This window comes from Cherax quadricarinatus, chromosome 76, assembly GCF_038502225.1.
Source record: "Cherax quadricarinatus isolate ZL_2023a chromosome 76, ASM3850222v1, whole genome shotgun sequence".
NCBI lineage: Eukaryota > Metazoa > Arthropoda > Malacostraca > Decapoda > Parastacidae > Cherax > Cherax quadricarinatus.
In genome coordinates this window covers 6540014-6567513 of record NC_091367.1, presented here as the reverse complement: position 1 = coordinate 6567513, position 27500 = coordinate 6540014, and the positions used below count along the sequence as shown (strand labels likewise).

The window sequence follows — 27500 nt, the reverse complement described above, 5'->3', positions numbered from 1 at the left end:
TTAAAATATATTTAGCTGGATTAGATTAAATTAAACTGCGCTTGTTATAATAAGGTTAGGTAAGTTTCTAAGGTTCTTTTGGTACAAAATTATTAATTTTTACATAAACATATATGAAAAACATATCTTTAAAAGTACAAGAGAAAATTTTAGGACTTTATATATAAACACTCGCAGACGGGCGATCTTAACTATGCAGGACAAGCCACGGGGGGGGGGAATCTTTAGTTCCACCCCCCTGGCTTGTCCTGCATATATATGCAGGACAAGCCTAAAAAGAAAAAAAGTTTTTCTTTTTAAATTCAGTAATTTATACAAGAGAAGGGGTTTCTAGCCCCTTTCTCCCGGCATATTATTCGCCTCTTACAACACACATGGCTTACGAAGGATGAATTCTGCTTCACTTCTCCATATATTAGGAAAAATTTAGTTACACAGAGGAGTCAGAAGGCTACAAGGAAGAGCTTCAGCCTCCGCATCGTCAGAGGTGGTAAAACCAAACACGATACACAGTTTTGAGTATAGACACGAGAGGGTCCACGAGGCAAGATATCTGTGACACCAGACGTATGAGGCGAAGAGGCTGAACTAAGAACTGTGATTTGAACCCCCCTCAAATCCAGGTACGTACATCATCAAATTTCAGTTATATTTATCAATGGGCTAAAAGTCGAGGCGTGTGAATCATCAACTCTGGAGTGACAAAGTCAGGAAGTTATAAACATTTTAAGGTTGTGGGCATTGAAACGGTGCCCCGTGACCTGGTGGCAAAAGCTCTCGCTTCACACGGTGAGGGTTGGGTTCGATTCCCGGCGAAGGGGTGGAAACACTGGACGTGTTTCCTTACACCAGTTGTCTATGTTCACCCATCAGTAAAATGGATACCTGGGTGTTAATGGACAGGTGTGGGTCGCATCCTGGGGCAAAACTGACCTAATTTTCGAGAAATGCTCTGCATATTAAGTAGCTTTCTATATATATGTAGTAGTATGTCACTTATGTCGGCTATGGTTTGAATAGGTATTCAGACCATATGTACTACTAGTAGTAAATAATTATTATTAATTATGAACGAGAGATTTAAATGTTATTGGAATAAAATATCAAACAGTTACTCGTTATATGGCAACACTAGGTGTTAGAACCAGTGTTATGGCAACACTAGGTGTTAGAACCAGTGTTATGGCAACACTAGGTGTTAGAACCAGTGTTATGGCAACACTAGGTGTTAGACCCAGTGTTATGGCAACACTAGGTGTTAGAACCAGTGTTATGGCAACACTAGATGTTAGAACCAGTGTTATGGCAACACTAGGTGTTAGAACCAGTGTTATGGCAACACTAGGTGTTAGAACCAGTATTATGGCAACACTAGGTGTTAGAACCAGTGTTATGGCAACACTAGATGTTAGAACCAGTGTTATGGCAACACTAGATGTTAGAACCAGTGTTATGGCAACACTAGATGTTAGAACCAGTGTTATGGCAACACTAGATGTAAGAACCAATGTTATGGCAACACTAGATGCAAGAACCAGTGTTATGGCAACACTAGATGCAAGAACCAGTGTTATGGCAACACTAGATGCAAGAACCAGTGTTATGGTAACACTAGATGCAAGAACCAGTGTTATGGTAATACTAGATGCAAGAACCAGTGTTATGGTAACACTAGATGTAAGAACCAGTGATATGGCAACACTAGATGTAAGAACCAGTGATATAGCAACACTAGATGCAAGAACCAGTGTTATGGCAACACTAGGTGTTAGAACCAGTGTTATGGCAACACTAGGTGTTAGAACCAGTATTATGGCAACACTAGGTGTTAGAACCAGTGTTATGGCAACACTAGATGTTAGAACCAGTGTTATGGCAACACTAGATGTTAGAACCAGTGTTATGGCAACACTAGATGTTAGAACCAGTGTTATGGCAACACTAGGTGTTAGAACCAGTGTTATGGCAACACTGAATGTTAGAACCAGTGTTATGGCAACACTGAATGTTAGGAACCAGTGTTATGGCAACAATGAATGTTAGGAACCAGTGTTATGGCAACACTAGATGATAGAACCAGTGTTATGGCAACACTAGTTGTTAGAACCAGTATTATGGCAACACTAGATGCAAGAACCAGTGTTATGGCAACACTAGATGCAAGAACCAGTGTTATGGCAACACTAGATGCAAGAACCAGTGTTATGGTAACACTAGATGCAAGAACCAGTGTTATGGTAATACTAGATGCAAGAACCAGTGTTATGGTAACACTAGATGTAAGAACCAGTGATATGGCAACACTAGATGTAAGAACCAGTGATATAGCAACACTAGATGCAAGAACCAGTGTTATGGCAACACTAGATGTAAGAACCAGTGTTATGGTAACACTAGATGTAAGAACCAGTGTTATGGCAACACTAGATGCAAGAACCAGTGTTATGGCAACACTAGATGTAAGAACCAGTGATATGGCAACACTAGATGTAAGTACCAGTGTTATGGCAACACTAGATGCAAGAACCAGTGTTATGGCAACACTAGATGTAAGAACCAGTGATATGGCAACACTAGATGCAAGAACCAGTGTTATGGCAACACTAGATGTAAGAACCAGTGTTATGGCAACACTAGATGCAAGAACCAGTGTTATGGCAACACTAGATGCAAGAACCAGTGTTATGGCAACACTAGATGTAAGAACCAATGTTATGGCAACACTAGATGCAAGAACCAGTGTTATGGCAACACTAGATGCAAGAACCAGTGTTATGGCAACACTAGATGCAAGAACCAGTGTTATGGTAACACTAGATGCAAGAACCAGTGTTATGGTAATACTAGATGCAAGAACCAGTGTTATGGTAACACTAGATGTAAGAACCAGTGATATGGCAACACTAGATGTAAGAACCAGTGATATAGCAACACTAGATGCAAGAACCAGTGTTATGGCAACACTAGATGCAAGAGCCAGTGTTATGGGAACACTAGATGTAAGAACCAGTGATATGGCAACACTAGATGCAGGAACCAGTGTTATGGCAACACTAGATGTAAGAACCAGTGTTATGGCAACACTAGATGTAAGAACCAGTGTTATGACAACACTAGATGTAAGAACCTGTTGTCACATTCTACAAATATGAGATAAGACAAACGTATGTACGAAATATGCAGGATAACAGACAAGAAGTACATGGCGAGACACAGCAAAGTATATAGTAAGAAAATCTGCTTGTGGGACAAAAAATAAATAATGCAATTATTCTTGAAATGGCAACTCATTACCAATCTTGCGCTGTGATTGGCTGGATGGAGAAGGCAGAATACTTACCAGGTTTCGCTACAATTTGAAATATTTTTATTTTTTTCCTGTACATGTTGTCCGTGATAAGCCACACAAGAGACTTTTGTAGTATTATGAATAATGTTTGCAGCAGAGTATATGATACAGAGTACATAAATATTATTAAATTTAAAAAAAAATAATAATTTTCATAATTTCTCGTCAAAACACAGTTTCCATGTGACATCTGTTTACTGTTATTTAAAAATCCACAATTCCTTTTTTTTTTAATTATTATTATTCGCCGGTATTCTCCCGGCCCGGGTCTTTTCCAAGTATTAGTGACCCGGCCTTGGCTCCCTATCTGGGGAGTATATCGAGACGTAAGTCTCCCATGGGAGGAGACACAAGTACCCCCTCATCTTTGGGACCAACTGTCCCCAGGCCTAGCCACATTCCCCGCCCTCAGGGGGCTCGTAGGGAGAAGCTAAGCCTCTGGTCTGCCATCTGCCCCGCCCCAAAGGGGCTCGTGGGGATGGCAGTCTTATAAGCTGCAGATGGTAACAAGCTCAGGCTCTATCTACAATTCCTGTGAATGAACGTAAATTCACTACCAATATTTACACTTCCTTAATACCATCACGTTAATTTTGATTTAATTAAGTCTACTACTTAATATTACAGGAAAATATTTGTTAATAATTATAGTAATGTTAATAAAAATAAGTGTAATTTATTTTTTAGTTCCTTGTCTGTTGAGTCTTCTTACTGGTGATGTATCTTCACTGTCATACTGGTGATGAATCTTCACTGTCATACTGGTGATGTATCTTCACTGTCATACTGGTGATGTATCTTCACTGTCATACTGGTGATGTATCTTCACTGTTATACTGGTAATGTATCTTCACTGTCATACTGATGTATCTTCACTGTCATACTGGTGATGTATCTTCACTGTCATACTGGTGATGTATCTTCACTGTCATACTGGTGATGTATCTTCACTGTCATACTGGTGATGAATCTTCACTGTCATACTGATGTATCTTCACTGTCATACTGGTGATGTATCTTCACTGTCATACTGATGTATCTTCACTGTCATACTGGTAATGTATCTTCACTGTCATACTGGTGATGTATCTTCACTGTCATACTGGTGATGCATCTTCACTGTCATACTGATGTATCTTCACTGTCATACTGGTGATGTATCTTCACTGTCATACTGGTGATGTATCTTCACTGTCATACTGGTGATGTATCTTCACTGTTATACTGGTGATGTATCTTCACTGTCATACTGGTGATGTATCTTCACTGTCATACTGGTGATGTATCTTCACTGTCATACTGGTGATGTATCTTCACTGTTATACTGGTGATGTATCTTCACTGTCATACTGGTGATGCATCTTCACTGTCATACTGATGTATCTTCACTGTCATACTGGTGATGCATCTTCACTGTCATACTGATGTATCTTCACTGTCATACTGGTGATGTATCTTCACTGTCATACTGATGTATCTTCAGTCAGTGATGTATCTTCACTGTCATACTGGTGATGTATCTTCAGTCAGTGATGTATCTTCACTGTCATACTGGTGATGTATCTTCACTGTCATACTGGTGATGTATCTTCACTGTCATACTGGTGATGTATCTTCACTGTCATACTGGTGATGTATCTTCACTGTCATACTGGTGATGTATCTTCACTGTCATACTGGTGATGTATCTTCACTGTCATACTGGTGATGTATCTTCACTGTCATACTGGTGATGTATCTTCACTGTCATACTGGTAATGTATCTTCACTGTTGTGGAGAATTAGGCAGTGTTTGCGGGAAAACAGCCGAGTCGGGTTAATGGTCCTTTGTTTCAGCCGTGAAATCCAGCCTTAAGCCTGCCGCTCCACTTGGGGTACTGCCGCTCCACTTGGGGTACTGCCGCTCCACTTGGGGTACTGCCGCTCCACTTGAGGGGGTACTTCAATCAACGTGGTACTGATCTTATTCTTCATAATAGACAGTGTGATTTGTAACAGGTAGCTGATATAGTAATTTCTGGGCGTGGGTGGCCAATCCCCACACGAGTATACAGAGTACAGAAAAATATTCAAGGTCTCGAATACTTACGAGGTAGAAAGCCGGGAATCACCTGAGAAATACCTGTTGAGTCACACAATTGCCTGGTTCAGCCATTGAAACCCTTGCTTGCGGTGATCGTTGTGTACGACTGTATTCATCCGCAAGGTTCGTGTGAGGCAAGTCGCCCCTCTCACTACTGAATCGTGACTGACCGCTCCGCTCAGCCTTCGCCAGTCGGCACTCAAAACTGGCGGGCTGAAGATGCCTACGGCCTATTGTTTATTGGAAATGTAACTACACTGCCTTACGCTAAGCGACTATCTCTAATTTAACTTAAATATGTGTAGCAGTAACGCAGTAATTGTAATGTATAATTAGCCTACGAATACGAGGTTACCTCTTAGAATTAAGTATATGCAGAACTGACACCCGTCTCGAGGCGTCCTTCCTCTCTCTCTCTCTCTCTCTTATGCCCCCATTCTCCCCAGTTGGGAAAGCGTGTAATGGATTCTGAAAAATACTGTTATTTTCCACAACTGTCATACTGGTGATGAATCTTCACTGTCATACTGGTGATGTATCTTCACTGTCATACTGGTGATGTATTTTCACTGTCATACTGGTGATGTATCTTCACTGTCATACTGGTGACGAATCTTCACTGTCATACTGGTGATGAGTCTTCACTGTCATACTGGTGATGAATCTTCACTGTCATACTGGTGATGAATCTTCACTGTCATACTGGTGATGAATCTTCAGTCATACTGGTGATGTATCTTCACTGTCATACTGTTAATGTACTCACCTAGTTGTTGTTGTAGGGGTCAAGTCACAGCTCCTGGCCCCTCCTCTTCATTGGGCGCTACTAGGTCACTCTTCCCGCTCCATGAGCTTTGTCATACCTCTTCTTAAAGCTATGTATGGATCCTGCCTCCACTACATCACTTCCCAGACTATTCCACTTCCTGACAGCTCTGTGACTGAAGAAATACTTCCTAAGATCCCTGTGATTCATCTGTGTCTTCAACTTCCAACTGTGACCCCTTCTTGCTGTGTCCCATCTCTGGAACATCATGTATCTGTCCACCTTGTCGATTCCTCTCAGTATTTTATATGTTGTTATCATATGCCCCCTATCTCTCCTGTCTTTCAGTGTCGTCAGGTCGATTTCATTTAACCTCTCCTCGTAGGACATACCCCTTGTTTAGGTAAGACACATATGCAACAGTTAGGTATCTCTATTTCGAAACGTTTCGCCTACACAGTAGGCTTCTTCAGTCGAGTACAGCAAAGTTGATAGAAGCAGAAGAGACTTGAAGACGATATAATCAGTCCATCACCCTTAAAGTTTTGAGGTGGTCAGTCCCTCAGTCTGGAGAAGAGCATTGTTACATAGTTCCTAGTGGCATAGCTCCGCGTATGCCACTATCTTCACTATCATACTGGTAATGAATCTTCACTGTCATAAAGGTGATGTATCTTCACTGTCATACTGGTAATGGATCTTCACTGTCATACTGGTAATGGATCTTCACTGTCATACTGGTAATGTATCTTCACTGTCATACTGGTAATGTATCTTCACTGTTATACTGGTAATGTATCTTCACTGTCATACTGGTAATGTATCTTCACTGTTATACTGGTAATGTATCTTCACTGTTATACTGGTAATGGATCTTCACTGTCATACTGGTAATGTATCTTCACTGTCATACTGGTAATGTATCTTCACTGTCATACTGGTAATGTATCTTCACTGTTATACTGGTAATGGATCTTCACTGTTATACTGGTACTGTATCTTCACTGTTATACTGGTACTGTATCTTCACTGTTATACTGGTACTGTATCTTCACTGTTATACTGGTACTGTATCTTCACTGTTATACTGGTACTGTATCTTCACTGTTATACTGGTACTGTATCTTCACTGTTATACTGGTACTGTATCTTCACTGTTATACTGGTACTGTATCTTCACTGTTATACTGGTACTGTATCTTCACTGTTATACTGGTACTGTATCTTCACTGTTATACTGGTACTGTATCTTCACTGTTATACTGGTACTGTATCTTCACTGTTATACTGGTACTGTATCTTCACTGTTATACTGGTACTGTATCTTCACTGTTATACTGGTACTGTATCTTCACTGTTATACTGGTAATGTATCTTCACTGTTATACTGGTACTGTATCTTCACTGTTATACTGGTAATGTATCTTCACTGTTATACTGGTAATGTATCTTCACTGTTATACTGGTAATGTATCTTCACTGTTATACTGGTACTGTATCTTCACTGTTATACTGGTAATGTATCTTCACTGTTATACTGGTACTGTATCTTCACTGTTATACTGGTACTGTATCTTCACTGTTATACTGGTACTGTATCTTCACTGTTATACTGGTACTGTATCTTCACTGTTATACTGGTAATGTATCTTCACTGTTATACTGGTAATGTATCTTCACTGTTATACTGGTAATGTATCTTCACTGTTATACTGGTAATGTATCTTCACTGTTATACTGGTCTTCAAAACCCTAGTAGAATACATTCTTGAGAGTTAACATGTGCTTGCAACACTCAGTAACACTGGTACAGCAATATTCTCTGCCGCTATTTCTTTCAATTCACCATTGTGATTCCCAAATTACTTTGTTCCCTCTCTCCTTCCCACCCTCTCTCCTTCCCACCCTCTCACAACTAAAAAAAATAAAAAAAAAATAGAGGTATGAGAATATTGGGGTCCAGGTTTAGACAGGATGGTGGAGGCGTGAGCAAAACTAAATCTGGGGCTTAAGTAGAAGTGCTAGCTCGTGTGTGTGTGTGTGTGTGTGTGTGTGTGTGTGTGTGTGTGTGTGTGTGTGTGTGCGCGCGCGCGCGCAATGTGTCAAAATACACATTTTATTTTTGTTTTGGGTGAAAAATTTGCATCTTTCCAGGTGATAATCCCCGTTCTTCTGAGGGTCAACTACATCTTAAAGATTACCTTCCTTTGATAAGCCCACCTGTTTTCTGCTTCCTGGGTAACAAGGCTCAACATATTTCAGAAAGTTCTCATTCGCTTAACTTACCTTAACTTTGAGAAAAAGATTTTCCAACGAGATCTGTCGTCTCCTGAGAGTTGTTCTCTATTATTCTCGACTGGCCCTTCGCTTGGCTATATTAAGTTTATGAATTATTACCTCGGTTATATCACGAGCCCAGTACTGATTGTTCGGTTATATCACAGTACTGATGGTTCGGTTATATCACAGTACTGATCGTTCGGTTATATCACAGTACTGATGGTTCGGTTATCACAGTACTGATGGTTCGGTTATATCACAGTACTGATGGTTCGGTTATATCACAGTGCTGACGGTTCGCTTATATCACAGTACTGATGGTTCGGTTATATCACAGTACTGATGGTTCGGTTATATCACAGTACTGATGGTTCGCTTATATCACAGTACTGATGGTTCGGTTATATCACAGTACTGACGGTTCGGTTATATCACAGTGCTGACGGTTCGCTTATATCACAGTACTGATGGTTCGGTTATATCACAGTACTGATGGTTCGGTTATCACAGTACTGATGGTTCGCTTATATCACAGTACTGATGGTTCGGTTATATCACAGTACTGACGGTTCGGTTATATCACAGTGCTGACGGTTCGCTTATATCACAGTACTGATGGTTCGGTTATATCACAGTACTGATGGTTCGGTTATCACAGTACTGATGGTTCGGTTATATCACAGTACTGATGGTTCGGTTATATCACAGTGCTGATGGTTCGCTTATATCACAATGCTGATGGTTCGGTTATATCACAGTACTGATGGTTCGGTTATATCACAGTACTGATGGTTCGGTTATATCACAGTACTGATGGTTCGGTTATATCACAGAGCTGATGGTTCGCTTATATCACAGTGCTGATGGTTCGCTTATATCACAGTGCTGATGGTTCGGTTATATCACAGTACTGATGGTTCGCTTATATCACAGTGCTGATGGTTCGCTTATATCACAGTGCTGATGGTTCGGTTATATCACAGTACTGATGGTTCGGTTATATCACAGTACTGATGGTTCGGTTATATCACAGAGCTGATGGTTCGGTTATATCACAGTACTGATGGTTCGGTTATATCACAGTACTGATGGTTCGGTTATATCACAGTACTGATGGTTCGGTTATATCACAGTGCTGATGGTTCGGTTATATCACAGTACTGATGGTTCGGTTATATCACAGAGCTGATGGTTCGGTTATATCACAGTACTGATGGTTCGGTTATATCACAGTACTGATGGTTCGGTTATATCACAGTGCTGATGGTTCGGTTATATCACAGTGCTGATGGTTCGGTTATATCACAGTACTGATGGTTCGGTTATATCACAGTACTGATGGTTCGGTTATATCACAGAGCTGATGGTTCGGTTATATCACAGTACTGATGGTTCGGTTATATCACAGTACTGATGGTTCGGTTATATCACAGTACTGATGGTTCGGTTATATCACAGTACTGATGGTTCGGTTATATCACAGTACTGATGGTTCGGTTATATCACAGTACTGATGGTTCGGTTATATCACAGTACTGATGGTTCGGTTATATCACAGTACTGATGGTTCGGTTATATCACAGTACTGATGGTTCGGTTATATCACAGTACTGATGGTTCGGTTATATCACGAACCAATCTGATATAAATGTATAGCAATATATACTAAATACATCAAATAATCACAGACATATGGACAACAACGAGTCTTGAAAAAACAGCAAACTCCCAAGTCGCCGAAACTCTGACATTTTATCCAACCACTTTTGCCATGTGTACATGATAATTCCCTAAATTATTTCTTCTGACAATCTATTGCACACATATTATCACTAAATTAATGAACACTTTACGCTTCGTTAGGTAGAAATAAGTTTGCTTCGTGCTTCAGTGATATTGTTGCTTATAATGAAGATTGTCACCAGCTTTGATAATGGTAAGTAATTTTATGAAGTCAATTATCATTGTTCCCATAAAATGACGCAAATTTTCTTCATACTAATTTATACAAGTCTGCTTGAAGTTAGTGAGACTTAGCTGGTGCTGCAACTTTACACATTACATCAGAACTAAAAAGTTATTTCTGCACTAAGGTGCTGGAGCTACGTCGTCAGTATTATGAAGGAGATTTCTTCCTTACTAGTGTTTTGAGCAAATTTGTGAAGCAGTGTTGGCAAAGTAGACACAGTCCTTACTACACAGCGTTACATCTGTTTTCTGTACCTGCAGGCAGCATACACCCACTTCTGTGAAGCCTTCGCACCAGTACTTGGGCAGTGTGTTGTCTTGTACTTTCACACAGATGGCCGTCGTGTGGTGCTACGCACGTCGTAACTCTCCCCACATAAATGGTGTAGTGGCATCATCGTCACACTTCACAGATGAGGGTCTTCCCGAGGCCAGAGACCAAAAGATCCTTACTATAAAAATGCCTTCCAAGCCTCTGGATAAATCCACTTTAGGTGTATTATTCGCCGCGTCATTATGTTTACATTGTCTTCATTATTGTGTCCACGAATTAAGCTGAACGAACAATGTTCACTCTCAGGCTATTGTTCAAAGGTCTTCGTTCCTTGTGTTTAATAAGCGGGAGGTTCCTGGGTATTCAACAACTGAGCCATTAGTAATTTCTGCGGCTTTTGCACAGTCTCTTTACTGCTCATATAAAGTAGTTGCACTTGTGATGATAATTAGACACAAGGCTGTGGTTAAACTTGCTGCTGGGTTTGCTTTACACAATATTTAGGATGGTTCTTCCTGTAGGAAAGAATGTGTTATACAAAAAGAAAGAAAAAAATTGTCTTCAGAGTCTTACAAGCAATGAGACTGACTATGTTAGAGCTCGTAATACTGTAACCGTCTTAAAACTAATGTCGTAATACTGTAACCGTCTTAAAACTAATGTCCCCATCCATTTTCAATGACGAATAATACTCAGGAAGTGATTGAGGCAGAAGTCTGGTAGAAAGTAAGGTCATCGCCTCAGCATCTGCCTGTTAGGTAAGACACATATGCAACAGTTAGGTATCTTTATTATGAAACGTTTCGCCTACACAGTAGGCTTCTTCAGTCAAGTACAGAAAAGTTGATAGAAGCAGAAGATACTTGAAGACGATGTAATCAGTCCATCACCCTTAAAGTTTTGAGGGACTGACCACCTCAAAACTTTAAGGGTGATGGACTGATTACATCGTCTTCAAGTATCTTCTGCTTCTATCAACTTTTCTGTACTTGACTGAAGAAGCCTACTGTGTAGGCGAAACGTTTCATAATAAAGATACCTAACTGTTGCATATGTGTCTTACCTAACAACCTGTCGGTATTTTATACCATTTTAATAAGCATCTGCCTGTTCATTACCGGACACAGTACATGTTCCAGGCACCAATACATCTCCACATAGTTGTGCCGAGTGCAATTCATCTGCAGGATGTAAGACATATAATAACAACTGTTACACATAAGACCAACAACATTAAGTTTCTATCAGATGTAAAGCATTCAACCAGCAGTAGAGGCAACGTCTATGTGGAGTTTGCCTGCAGGGTGTTTCAGGGGTCAACATCCCCGCGGCCCAGTCCTTGACCAGGCCTCTCGGTGCCTCAGGGCCTGATCAACCAGGCTGTTACTGCTGGCCGCACGCAACAGGCATTAGACAATGGGATGGATGAAGGAGGAAGCTGCTAGGAGTTGCAACTTCATCGACAAATTAATTAGTGGCCAGCAACGTCCAATCACACGCCTCGCTCCACACCTTCAACACAATTCTGGGACTAACACGCTCCATGCACACACCAGCAACCAGCTGCTACAGGTGTGCAACACATGGTCGCCTGTATTACATGATACATGAATGAGACCCAAACTTCTTCATTGTACGAGTCACTGTTCACTTATATACCCCTGTACGAATCCCAGTTCACTATACCCCTGTGTAAGTCCCGTTTCACTTATATACCCCTGTGTATCCCAGTTCACCACTCTACTGTACCATCACTCTGCTGTACCACCACTCTGCTGTACGATCACTCTGCTGTACCACCACTCTGCTGTACCACCACTCTGCTGTACCATCACTCTGCTGTACCACCACTCTGCTGTACCACCACTCTGCTGTACCACCACTCTGCTGTACCACCACTCTGCTGTACCATCACTCTGCTGTACCACCACTCTGCTGTACGATCACTCTGCTGTACCACCACTCTGCTGTACCACCACTCTGCTGTACCACCACTCTGCTGTACCACCACTCTGCTGTACCACCACTCTGCTGTACCATCACTCTGCTGTACCACCACTCTGCTGTACCACCACTCTGCTGTACCACCACTCTGCTGTACCACCACTCTGCTGTACCACCACTCTGCTGTACCACCACTCTGCTGTACCACCACTCTGCTGTACCACCACTCTGCTGTACCACCACTCTGCTGTACCACCACTCTGCTGTACCACCACTCTGCTATACAACCACTCTGCTGTACCACCACTCTGCTGTACCACCACTCTGCTGTACCATCACTGCTGTACCACCACTCTGCTGTACCATTACTCTGCTGTACCATCACTCTGCTGTACCATCACTCTGCTGTACCACTCTGCTGTACCACCACTCTGCTGTACCACCACTGCTGTACCACCACTGCTGTACCACCACTGCTGTACCATCACTCTGCTGTACCACCACTCTGCTGTACCATCACTGCTGTACCACCACTCTGCTGTACCACCACTGCTGTACCACCACTGCTGTACCACCACTCTGCTGTACCATCACTCTGCTGTACCATCACTGCTGTACCACCACTCTGCTGTACCATCACTCTGCTGTACCACCACTCTGCTGTACCACCACTCTGCTGTACCATCACTGCTGTACCACCACTCTGCTGTACCACCACTCTGCTGTACCATCACTCTGCTGTACCACCACTCTGCTGTACCATCACTCTGCTGTACCACCACCACTGCTGTACCACCACTGCTGTACCATCACTCTGCTGTACCATCACTGCTGTACCATCGCTCTGCTGTACCACCACTCTGCTGTACCATCACTGCTGTACCACCACTCTGCTGTACCACCACTGTTGTACCATCACTCTGCTGTACCATCACTCTGCTGTACCACCACTCTGCTGTAACACCACTCTGCTGTACCACCACTCTGCTGTACCACCACTGCTGTACCATCACTCTGCTGTACCACCACTCTGCTGTACCATCACTCTGCTGTACCACCACTCTGCTGTACCACCACTCTGCTGTACCACCACTCTGCTGTACCATCACTCTGCTGTACCACCACTCTGCTGTACCACTGCTGTACTATCACTCTGCTGTACCATCACTCTGCTGTACCACCACTCTGCTGTACCACCACTCTGCTGTACCACCACTCTGCTGTACCATCACCACTGCTGTACCCTCACTCTGCTGTACCCTCACTCTGCTGTACCCTCACTCTGCTGTACCCTCACTCTGCTGTACCATCGCTCTGCTGTACCATCGCTCTGCTGTACCATCACTCTGCTGTACCATCACTCTGCTGTACCATCACTCTGCTGTACCATCACTCTGCTGTACCACCACTGCTGTACCACCACTCTGCTGTACCACCACCACTGCTGTACCACCACTGCTGTACCACCACTGTTGTACCACCACTCTGCTGTACCACCACTATGCTGTACCATCACTGATGTACCACCACTCTGCTGAACCACCACTGCTGTACCACCACTGCTGAACCACCACTGCTGTACCACCACTGTTGTACCACCACTGCTGTACCACCACTCTGCTGTACCATCACTGTTGTACCACCACTCTGCTGTACCACCACTGCTGTACGACCACTGTTGTACCACCACTGCTGTACCACGACTGCTGTACTACCGCTCTGCTGTACCACCACTGCTGTACCACCACTCTGGTGTACCACCACTGTTGTACCACCACTCCGCTGTACCATCACTGCTGTACCACCACTGCTGTACCACCACTCTGCTGTACCACCACTCTGATGTACCACCACTCTGCTGTACCACCACTGTTGTACCACCACTGTTGTACCACCACTCTGCTGTACCATCACTGCTGTACCACCACTCTGCTGTACCACCACTCTGCTGTACCACCACTGTTGTACCACCATTGCTGTACCACCACTGCTGTACGACCACTGCTGTACCACCACTCTGCTGTACCACCACTCTGCTGTACCACCACTGTTGTACCACCACTCTGCTGTACCATCACTGCTGTACCACCACTCTGCTGTACCATCACTGCTGTACCACCACTCTGCTGTACCACCACTGCTGTACCACCACTGTTGTACCACCATTGCTGTACCACCACTGCTGTACGACCACTGCTGTACCACCACTGCTGTACCACCACTGTTGTACCACCACTCTGCTGTACCACCACTGTTGTATCACCACTCTGCTGTACCATCACTGTTGTACCACCACTCCGCTGTACCACCACTGCTGTACCACCACTGCTGTACCACCGCTCTGCTGTACCACCACTCTGCTGTACCACCACTGTTGTACAACCACTGTTGTACCACCACTCTGCTGTACCATCACTGCTGTACCACCACTGCTGTACCACCACTGTTGTACCATCACTCTGCTGTACCATCACTGCTGTACCACCACTCTGCTGTACCACCACTGTTGTACCACCACTGCTGTACCACCACTGTTGTACCACCACTGTTGTACCACCACTCTGCTGTACCATCACTGCTGTACCACCACTCTGCTGTACCACCACTGCTGTACCACCACTGTTGTACCACCACTCTGCTGTACCACCACTGTTGTACCACCACTCTGCTGTACCATCACTGCTGTACCACCACTCTGCTGTACCACCACTGCTGTACCACCACTGTTGTACCACCACTCTGCTGTACCACTGTTGTACCACCACTGTTGTACCACCACTCTGCTGTACCATCACTGCTGTACCACCACTCTGCTGTACCATCACTGCTGTACCACCAGTCTGCTGTACCACCACTGTTGTACCACCACTCCGCTGTACCATCACTGCTGTACCACCACTCTGCTGTACCACCACTGCTGTACCACCACTGCTGTACCACCACTCTGCTGTACCATCACTGCTGTACCATCACTGCTGTACCACCACTCTGCTGTACCACCACTGCTGTACCACCACTGCTGTACCACCACTCTGCTGTATCATCACTGCTGTACCACCACTGCTGTACCATCACTGCTGTACCACCACTCTGCTGTACCATCACTGCTGTACCACCACTGCTGTACCATCACTGCTGTACCACCACTCTGCTGTACCACCACTGCTGTACCACCACTGCTGTACCATCACTGCTGTACCACCACTCTGCTGTACCATCACTGCTGTACCACCACTGCTGTACCATCACTGCTGTACCACCACTCTGCTGTATCATCACTGCTGTACCACCACTGCTGTACCATCACTGCTGTACCACCACTGCTGTACCACCACTGCTGTACCACCACTGCTGTACCACCACTGCTGTACCACCACTGCTGTACCACCACTGCTGTACCACCACTGCTGCACCACCACTGCTGTACCACCACTGCTGTACCACCACTGCTGTACCACCACTGCTGTACCACCACTGCTGTACCACCACTGCTGTACCACCACTGTTCAACTGTACCCTCACTGTCTCCTCAGTCTTGAGTACTGCCAATGTCTTTTTTGCTATGGTTCAATATTTTTTCGTTACTCTTACCTAACATTTTCCAGCCGTCACTAATTTGCTCAAAATATGAACCAGTAGCAATTCTTAATTTTTTTTTCGGGGGGGGGGGGGGCACCCAAAATGCAGGATAATTCCTCCATACACCTTTAAGAAAATATGGCCCCAAAAAACTGAAGTGTTTTAGTGATATAGATGGATAAAACTCGTATTGGAAAGTAAACAAACCTGAACACGGACCATATTGCTGGATAATTTTATGGCCCATGTTTGCTTTTGTTTTTAAGTTTTCCGTTGACTTGCCTGTTGTTTATCATTTATTCGCACACACGGACACGGACACAACGACACTTAAACACATATACCCCCACACATATAACCCCACACACATTACAAACACATGCCAATACATTTACACTCTTGAGTCTGGTTCTCGGGGGCTGTAGTGTCGCTGGGAATTTCTCTGCCATTATTCAAAGAAAGTGTCACACACACTCATAAATCATGCCAAATTACTGAGAGAAAACCAGAATTCTTTGTGATGGAAACCCTGAGACGTGTTTGATGAGAGGAGCAGTGGCAGAGTGGGGGAGAGGAGGAGAAAGAGGGGGGAGAGAGGGGGAGAAAGAGAGGGGGAAGGGGAAGAGAGAAAAGAGAAAGACTATGGAGTTTGTACTCACCTATATGTGGTTGCAAAGGGTCGAGCCACAGCTTCTAACCCCCGCCTCTTTGCTGGTTGCTACTAGATCCACTTTCCAGGCTCCAAGAGCCTTAGTGTACCTCTTCTTAAAGCTATATATGGATCTCGTCTTTACTACGTCACTCTCCAGATTGTTCCAATTCCTGACAACCCTAAGGCTCAAGAAATACTTCCTAACATCCAGGGAGATGCATTAGCTCGCCATAGTCATCGATCTAAGAAAACTAAAATCATCAAGAGGAACTAGAGTAAAGAGAGACTTAACATCAGTCTCAGCATCTTACAGGAAGGATGTGACTCAACACTTCAGGAAGGATGTGACTCAACACTTCAGGAAGGATGTGACTCAACACTTCAGGAAGGATGTGACTCAACACTTCAGGAAGGATGTGACTCAACACATCAGGAAGGATGTGACTCAACACTTCAGGAAGGATGTGACAACACTTCAGGAAGGATGTGACTCACTTCAGGAAGGATGTGACTCAACACTTCAGGAAGGATGTGACTCAACACTTCAGGAAGGATGTGACTCAACACTTCAGGAAGGATGTGACTCAACACTTCAGGAAGGATGTGACTCAACACTTCAGGAAGGATGTGACAACACTTCAGGAAGGATGTGACTCAACACTTCAGGAAGGATGTGACTCAACACTTCAGGAAGGATGTGACTCAACACTTCAGGAAGGATGTGACTCAACACTTCAGGAAGGATGTGACTCAACACTTCAGGAAGGATGTGACTCAACACTTCAGGAAGGATGTGACTCAACACTTCAGGAAGGATGTGACTCAACACTTCAGGAAGGATGTGACTCAACACTTCAGGAAGGATGTGACTCAACACTTCAGGAAGGATGTGACAACACTTCAGGAAGGATGTGACTCAACACTTCAGGAAGGATGTGACTCAACACTTCAGGAAGGATGTGACTCAACACTTCAGGAAGGATGTGACAACACTTCAGGAAGGATGTGACTCAACACTTCAGGAAGGATGTGACTCAACACTTCAGGAAGGATGTGACTCAACACTTCAGGAAGGATGTGACTCAACACTTCAGGAAGGATGTGACAACACTTCAGGAAGGATGTGACTCAACACTTCAGGAAGGATGTGACTCAACACTTCAGGAAGGATGTGACTCAACACTTCAGGAAGGATGTGACAACACTTCAGGAAGGATGTGACAACACTTCAGGAAGGATGTGACTCAACACTTCAGGAAGGATGTGACAACACTTCCGGTGAAGTTTTGGTAAAATATATTGAAAGAAAACTTCGAGGTATTAAGACTCATTAAGAGGTATTAATGCTATATAATATTTTCTGACACCGAAATGTATTTAAAAATTGTAAAAACATTATAATCTTTTTTATATCGTAATAAATTTTTAATTTTGTGTTTTTTAAGATTTTTACTTTCTGGAAAGCTGAGGTTAACACGGATGTTTGGGCGTGCGTGTGCGCGCGCGTGGAAACTTGCAAACACGCGCTCATGCGAGCCCGCGTGCGGGGCCCCAGTTTTGATAGCTCCCAAAGAACATTCAGGGATAAAACTTCAGTAAACATACGAGTGTGTGTCTTGTTGCAGAGCTGCCTAAACACAACTAGTGTATGTAGCCTCTTGAGAGAAGGAGGGGAGGGAGGGAGAGACGAAGGGAGGCAGGGAAGGAAGGCGAGGAGGATTAGAAGCAGAAGCAGGAGTAAAGAGCAGCAGGAGAGAGGAATAGACGAGAAGAAACTGCTGGAGCGGTAGGGGAAGAGTGAATGGGATGAAGAGGAAGAAGAGAAGTGAGGTACTAGAGAATTTAATTAGCATTATTATGTATACAGATATCATTAACCCAATAATTTAATACTTCCAGCAGGTACTGTGGTTAACACAAGTACTAACATTCCAGCAGGTACTGTGGTTAACACAAGTACTAACATTCCAGAAGGTACTGTGGTTAACACAAGTACTAACATTCCAGCAACTACCGAGGTTAACAAGAGTACTAACATTCCAGCAGGTACTGGTGTTCTTAACATAACTACTAACATCCCAGCAGGTACCGGTGTTCTTAACACAAGTATTAACATTCCAGCAGGTACCGGTGTTCTTAACACAAGTATTAACATTCCAGCAGGTACCGGTGTTCTTAACACAAGTACTAACATTCCAGCAGGTACCGGTGTTCTTAACAAGTACTAACATTCCAGCAGGTACCGGTGTCCTTAACACAAGTACTAACATTCCAGCAGGTACCTTTGTCCTTAACAAGTACTAACATTCCAGCAGATACCGGTATCCTTAACACAAGTATTAACATTCCAGCAGGTACCGGTGCCCTTAACACAAGTACTAACATTCTAGCAGGTATCAGTGTCCTTAACAAGTACTAACATTCCAGCAGGTACCGGTGTCCTTAACAAGTACTAACATTCTAGCAGGTATCGGTGTCCTTAACAAGTACTAACATTCTAGCAGGTACCGGTATCCTTAACACAAGTATTAACATTCCAGCAGGTACCGGTGTCCTTAACACAAGTACTAACATTCTAGCAGGTATCAGTGTCCTTAACAAGTACTAACATTCTAGCAGGTATCAGTGTCCTTAACAAGTACTAACATTCTAGCAGGTATCGGTGTCCTTAACAAGTGCTAACATTCCAGCAGGTACCAGTGTCCTTAACAAGTACTAACATTCCAGCAGTTACCGGTATCCTTAACAAGTACTAACATTCCAGCAGGTACCGGTGTCCTTAACAAGTACTAACATTCCAGCAGGTACCGGTATCCTTAACAAGTACTAACATTCCAGCAGGTACCGGTATCCTTAACAAGTACTAACATTCCAGCAGGTACCGGTATCCTTAACAAGTACTAACATTCCAGCAGGTACCGGTATCCTTAACAAGTACTAACATTCCAGCAGGTACCGGTATCCTTAACAAGTACTAACATTCCAGCAGGTACCGGTGTCCTTAACAAGTACTAACATTCCAGCAGGTATTGGAGTTTGTTTACAAACTTTTTACATGGATGCGGCCTACAGTAGTAGGCTAACATACTGGTTCCTTTTCATACTGCTAGGTGGGCAGGGGCAGCAAAAGTGTAGGCAATGTCGCCCATGCGATTCTTGGTGCCTAAGAATTGAACACAGGACCTTGAGATTGAGAGTCGAGTGCACACACTAGAACATAAGAAAGAATGGTGGAACATTGCAGCAGGCCTACTGGCCCATACTAGGTAAGATCTTCTCAAACCCAAACCCACTAACACAAATATTCGCAGAACCCATTTTTCAATGTTACCCAAGGAATAAGTTTTGATAACCCTATTAACTTATGTGCAAGTCCCACTCAAATCCAACCTCTCTCACTCATAAGAACATAAGATAAACAAAAGCAAGCATAATATAAAAGGGTACCAGAATACACTCACTGAATGCTTGCAGATACAGCATTCTGTGAGGCTTGTCTGTACTTTATTTCTTATACTAGTGAGTTACAGCAGCACATCCTGTACCAGATGTTTATTTACCAGCACCTGATAAGTCCATAGTGTTATGTTATCATCGTCAATATATATACCTGCAATTAGTTCCAGCCTGGTCTGGAGTCAAGCCTTTCGGCTAATTACATAGTAATAATAATAAGTATAGGTGCCTGAACTATGAAGGAAGGTGGGGATATTTGCAGTTCTGAACCGTGATATCAGCGCCCCTCTGGCAAGACAGTGACAGAATAAATGATGGTGAATGTTTCTTCTATTTTGTGTCACCCTTCCTCGGTGGGAGACGGCTTATTTGTTGAAATAATAATAAAACAAATAATAATAATAATAATAATAATAATAATAATAATAATAATAATGCTCTCCAAAGGATAATAACTCATAAATAATTAAATAGTATTCAGAATGATGGGGAGGCAATACAACCCTACACTAATTTGGTCTAAATAAACTAAGAATACAATGACACACAAAAAGGAAGAAAATGTAAAGGGATTTACGTGATTTATTAGATGGAGTGAAGCTATTAATAGTGAGATTGAGAAGCCTTCCAGTGTGAAGGAAGAGCAAGGAAAGATGGCACGACATGACAGCCAGGAGGGAGAGAGGAGGAGGAGGAGGAGGAGGAGGAAGGGAGGGAGGGAGGGAGGGAGGGAGGGAGGGAGGGAGGGAGGGAGGGAGAGAGAGAGAGAGAGAGAGAGAGAGAGAGAGAGAGAGAGAGAGAGAGAGAGAGAGAGAGAGAGAGAGAGAGAGAGAGAGAGAGAGAGAGAGAGAGAGTGAGAGTCACTGGAAAAGCCCTCTGATTCTGTCTTCCTCATATAGAAACAGCCCTCCCTCCCTTCTCCCTCTACTTCCTCCCTCCCTCCTGATGTACATCACTGTAAGACAAGCGTTACTCAGGGTACGCACCGCCCTCCATCACAGTCACGCAAAGTCACTTCCAGAGTGTCAGGGTGACGCTTATTACGCTACACAGTGAGTGTTCCAGACCACAGACAAACACTTACTACACTGTACTCAGTATTCAGGCCACAGGTAAACACTTACTACACTGTACTCAGTATTCAGACCACTGATGAACACGTGAACATAAGTATATTACAAGTTACGTAGCACTAGGAACCTCTCTGTTTCTTGTTCATGGAATATAGAAAATATGTCAGTGACACGAAGGATGTCGTGCTCGAAACAATACCGAAGACAAGAAACTCTACACAGGTTTTAACTGGGACAACATTTCGGTCTGTATAGAGCTTTATGAAGTCCTGCTTTGCGTTAGAAATTTTGCAAGCTCTAACAGAGCAAAACGTTGACACCTCCACCCCCAAAATCTTATTCTGCAACAAGTATCTTTTCTTCTATAAAACTCAAGTTTACTAATGTTTCCACCTTGAAGTTTAAAGATACACTTATCTCATTAGAGCAACGTTTAGCAACGATATTCTCTGTTAAGTAAAATGCGCCACTATTTGTGCTAAGAGAAGATAGACTTTTTACCACAGTTAAGATGCGGCCTCACGTTTCTCATCTTCTCAAGAAATTTTTTTTTTTAATCAAGTTAGAGTTAACAGATGATGTAAAAACTGAAGCGTGTTTGAGGATCGTGTAATGCCACCACTGAGAGGAAAGCTTCCATGAGACCTGGCAAGGAGAAAAAGAGGACGATACTGAGAACTTTATGATGCTGAAAGTGCTGTCTGCTGGCTCTCTGCTCCCCAAAATCTTACCCCCATAAGAACTTCAGACACAATAACCAACTTCCCTACTTCAGAGTGGTTAAGTCACAACACTACTGCACAACACATGAAATAAATGCAGGATATACCTCCCTCTTTCCCCACTCAACAAGACACAATACACTAACCAGCCCATCAAACAAACACTATTTCCCCTCACTGTAAACAACAATACTTTGACCAGCCCATCAAACAAAAGTAAGGTACTTAACCCCCCCCACACACACACACATCAAACAACTACACAAACCTTCGTGAGAACCAACAGAGGAGCCACTCAAGACAAGTAAAGTGAAAAATCACACCATGAAAAGAGCAATTAAAAGGGAAGGCAAGTTTAGGCGAGTCTCTTCTCCCTTTGTGAGCTTTTGTGTCCTCAAAAACAAAAAAAAAAAAAAAAAAAAAACACCCGCTCTTAAAGGAATTTTTAAAAGCTATTTGTTTCGTTTACATTTCTTGTGGGTGTTTTATCATACGTTACTCTTGTTTTATTGTTTTTTTTCATAGTTAGTCCTTAGTTAATTCTTTTATCACTACCATATAAGCCAAGCTTCCCAGCATTAACTCAGGTGTTAAAATCAACATAAGAGTAATGTCCCGCGGCATTAATCACCTCATCAACAGCTATGTTCCTGGCAGTTGGTTACATAGCAACTCCACAGCAACAACGTTCCTTGGGAACGAGAATGAGCATCGTTAATGACAAGCAGACAAAGGAATTTAAGAAAAGTGCTATTATCTTCTCTTACTCTGTGTATAATAGATGTCGACACGCTTGTTAAATGTCATTCAGGGTCAGGGCAAGTCCGAGGCATGACCAAGAAGACCACTCTTCCGTCAGCCTCTTGGGAGGCATTACCAAGACTGCACTCTTCAGTCAGCCTCATCCAGACCGACTGGCACTCAGCAAGGAAATAGTCTGTCCCAAGGTGTAAGACGCACTTCGCTCTTTGGTAGCCTTTTTTAAGGATCTCTCTTTTGTTATTGTTCTAGTGAGATTTACACTATCTCTGTAATGAACATGATATATGAGTTTAAATTTCTACTCCCTTTTATAACCCCACCAAGGTTTTTATACTTTTTGGAGATGATGAGAAACGTGAGGCGGCATTTTAATTGTGGTAAAAAAAAAATCCTATCTTCCACTAAACACAAACAGTGGCGAGTTTTGGTCAGCACCGAATTATATTGTTTGTAAACATTGTTTTAATGTGGTAAAATGTCTCTAAACTCAAAGGTGAAAATATTAGTGAAATAAGTATTACATTCTGAAACATGCTGTGTCGACCATTTTCCACCTGCAGCCGACTTATCAAACCTCACTCCAGAGACCTTCAATTTTAGCAGAAGTAACCACTGCTGACCCAATTTATCTTAACCGGCCCCAGGGAGCAGTAGATGTCCCAGGGGAGCAGTAACGGCCCCAGGAGTGTAGTAGCAGCAATCTGGCTCTGCTCGTCCTAACCTTAACTATCACCAGGGACAGTAATTAAATTAGCTTCTTAACACAGTCACGGATACTCTACCACCAGGAAGGAAAGCAGACTTGGAACAACGGAGGAGGAAGACCTGGAACAACGATAAAGGGAGACTTGGAACAACGATAAAGGCAGACTTGGAACAACAATAAAGGAAGACTTGGAACAACGATAAAGGGAGACTTGGAACAACGATAAAGGGGAAACTTGGAACAACGATGAAGGAGGGAGAGAGCAGGATGCTTTGGTGTACTTTTAAACTCTCAAAATACAAAATATTGCTAGATTTTCACAGCGAAAACAAGAAATGTTCACACAAGATTCTTAAAAACAGTTACTAACTCTTTCTATGGTTATAGCAGACGAAAGAATGTGTTCGAGCGTATTAAAAACGTTTACTGACCTCGTCTTTGGTTATACAAGACGAGACACTGTTCGGGGATGTAATTTACTGCAACTGATTTTCTGGGAGGGTTCATAAATATAAATGATTATTGATGAATTGAATAAAATATTACGATTGTGAAAATGCACATACATTAGTATTAAGTGAGAATATTTTTCATTACTGGTGCTAGTAATCATCCCACCCTGCCATTATTGGTGCTAGCAGTTGTCCCCTCCTACCATTAATGGTGCTAGTAATCATCCCACCCTGCCATTATTAGTGCTAGCAGTTGTCCCATCCTACCATTAATGGTGCTAGTAATCATCCCACCCTGCCATTATTGGTGCTAGCAGTTGTCCCGTCCTACCGTTAATGGTGCTAGTAATCATCCCACCCTGCTATTATTGGAGCTAGCAGTTGTCCCGTCCTACCAGTAATGGTGCTGGTAACTATTTAGTGTTACATTAATGGTGCTGGTAATTATAACGCACTAGCATGACTGGTGGTGATGGTCATCCCGTACTACTGTTAACAGTCGCACTCAGAAATGCCTCAATAAAACTGCCTGCGAATAACAACAGTTCCCTCAGTTCTCGAAAGAGGACGTGGGAAGACAAGAAGAAATCAGACACAGAGAAAGAAGAGAAAGCAGTTAGACGAAAACACGCATCGGCAGGAGACATAAAATATACACATTAAGAAGTTAAACTAAAGAACCAACTGAGTGCTCTTAGCGAGGCTGGGTCCACATTCACAGCACACATCCATCACACTAAATCACTCCTAACAAGGCGTCCGCAAGCAGTCTCAGCAATCATTTTGTACGAGTCAGAGAGAGAAAACCTGACTGTATATCAGAGAGCAGTCAGTTAACCAGCAGGAGTGGCGAGATGGCACTCTTTGTACTGAACGACCCTCATACAGTCTTCCTGAGACTGATGAACATTCACCATCACCAGCGCCTCAACCATTACCATACCCACCACATCCCACAAACTAAACCCCCTCCCCAACCATTACTACACTCCACCAAGAGGCTAAAAAGCAAAGACATACAATATTTTATTCCAAAAACAAGACAGGCATTCAGATGTCTTTAAACACTCAGGTTAACGTAAACTTCAATTCTTAAGTTCCAAGAAAAAGAAAACGCAAGTTTTCGATCTTGCATCTTCTAAAAGAAGATCTGGTCTTTCAACGATGTTGTTCTTCTCTTTCTTTAAAATTCAACCACCATCCTCAGACTGGGAATCGCTACTTGATGCAGAATTTCTGGCATCTCTCTCTCTCTCTCTCCCTCTCAATTTAATGGAGATATATCTCTGTTGACGGGAGGTAACGTATTCTGGAAAAAGAAATTTCAGGGATATCTTGTGTAGTTGTGGAAAACTTGAACTGTTAGTAACTATGATTCACGTGGTTCTGGTATCGGTAACAATAGTTCACATGGTTCTGTTAGCTACTAAGACAATTCAAGTGGTTCTGGTAACTATATATATATATATATATATATATATATATATATATATATATATATATATATATATATATATATATATATATATATAAAACAAGGACCAACATAATTTGGTTAGATAAATCACATTCATTTTAAGTGGTCATTCATACTGTGGTTTGCGTACTGACCAGGAAATATTCCGCAGGCCACACTTTCACACCTGCAAGTGCTCTTTATGTTCCCATACATAAGTCTATCTAAGCAAACCTGTGAGTTAAGTGATACAATTGACAGCAATTCAGTCAGCGGAAACAACCATGTAACTCTATGGGCATTACAGCAAATCCTGTATTGAATCTTATCAAAACAGATTAGCGCTAATGGAACCTCCGCACGGGGGGAACGAACGCCACTCCCGGATTCGCATGGACGCCAGTAAAACATTGATGAAAATGTACCAGGGAACAGCAGTCGTCCATTAAATTGCCTTACCAAAGCCCAGGACGCTTTTCTCACCCAGTACACTTGCTGTATAAACACTATTAATACAGCTCTCTAACACTACTAACAGTCTTGTATAACTTGTATACACTGCACTTTCACACCCATACAGATATTATATACTTTTTATCTCCCATACGAAAATATAAAGTGAAATGGAATTTTCCAGTCACACAACTCAAAATCTGCTGATGGTGCCGGCCAATATAACCATTGCATAAACCAGAAAGGCGGCCAAGCATCGACATGAAAGGACACAAGCAACCTTGTTCGACCTGTGTTGTTTTAAAGCAAAACTACTTTTCTCTTCCCACTTCTTGAAAACACCTTAGCATAAACCACGCGGTTAGACATGTGGTAAACACCTTAGCATAAACCACGCGGTTAGACATGTGGTAAACACCTTAGCATAAACCACGCGGTTAGACATGTGGTAAACACCTTAGCATAAACCACGCGGTTAGACATGTGGTAAACACCTTAGCATAAACCACGCGGTTAGACATGTGGTAAACACCTTAGCATAAACCACACGGTTAGACATGTGGTAAACACCTTAGCATAAACCACGCGGTTAGACATGTGGTAAACACCTTAGCATAAACCACGCGGTTAGACATGTGGTGGACGTAACAGGTAGCACAAATCCAGCTCCTCACAAAATGGATCAATGGGTTTCTCGCCAGAATCAACACAGAAGCTATCAAGAGGAAATGTTCTTCGTGGTTTATTCCTTACGTGGTGGACAGGATCAAGTAAGAGGAGCAGGGAAGTGACAAATGTGGCATAATGTGATCCTTCATTGATGACATTTCGCTCATGCAGTGGGTTTTATCATCTGTTAGGGACTTGAAAAAGGCCACTGCCTGGGCGAAATGTGGTCATTAAAGGTTAGTGTCACAATACTGTGGCTGGAACAAATTACAACCTCGCACTTAGGAACCTTATGACTTTTCAGTCCGTGCGAAACGGATCATAAGCTTCCTTGCCTAAGTGCGGGTGTTTGTACGAGTCCTCAGTAAAAGATACTGCACTATTGTCTTTTATTAACGAGGCAGTGAACCGACGAAGCATAGTCGACAAATTCCATTTGCAGATACGTTGTGTGAGGACCTCGAAGGTAACCAGTGCCTGAAGCACACCTCTTCTAAGCTTGTTACTCAAACAAGCACCTCATGACAAGAACCATTAACATGAATGTCACTTGACGCTCATGGGGGATATCCACACTACGAAGAAGGACATGGGGAGCAGCCTGCCTCACTCGAAGCCGTGTAAAATGAACGATTACTGTCTTCCGGATGGAGGAAAACCAGCAGCCGGCTGCAACAGCCCATTCAGGCATATTGTCTACCTGTAGACGGTAGCCTGGATACTGGTATAATTACTGTTATCTTACAGTTATCTGCAACTTCATCTGTCATGAGGGATTGGTTAAGGATCTGTAATTCAGCTGCTGCTCATGACATTCGTTGAAGTATTTCGTTTGGTCTCGATGCCTTTAATGTAT

The 27500-nt window shown here is 42.9% G+C and overlaps 1 protein-coding gene across 16 annotated transcripts in view; it reads right to left on the bottom strand.

Moving 5' to 3' along the window:
• LOC128703610 (calbindin-32) overlaps positions 1 to 27500 on the bottom strand; it is a 474209-nt gene that overhangs the window by 179266 nt on the left and 267443 nt on the right. The window contains exon 1 of one of the 16 annotated variants that reach the window (XM_070101218.1): positions 5439 to 5579. The exons of the other annotated variants lie outside the window; for them this stretch is intronic. The gene's annotated coding sequence lies outside the window, so the exon portion shown is untranslated. Of the gene's footprint in view, positions 1 to 5438; positions 5580 to 27500 lie in introns of those variants that run through there. 16 annotated transcript variants of the gene reach the window in all.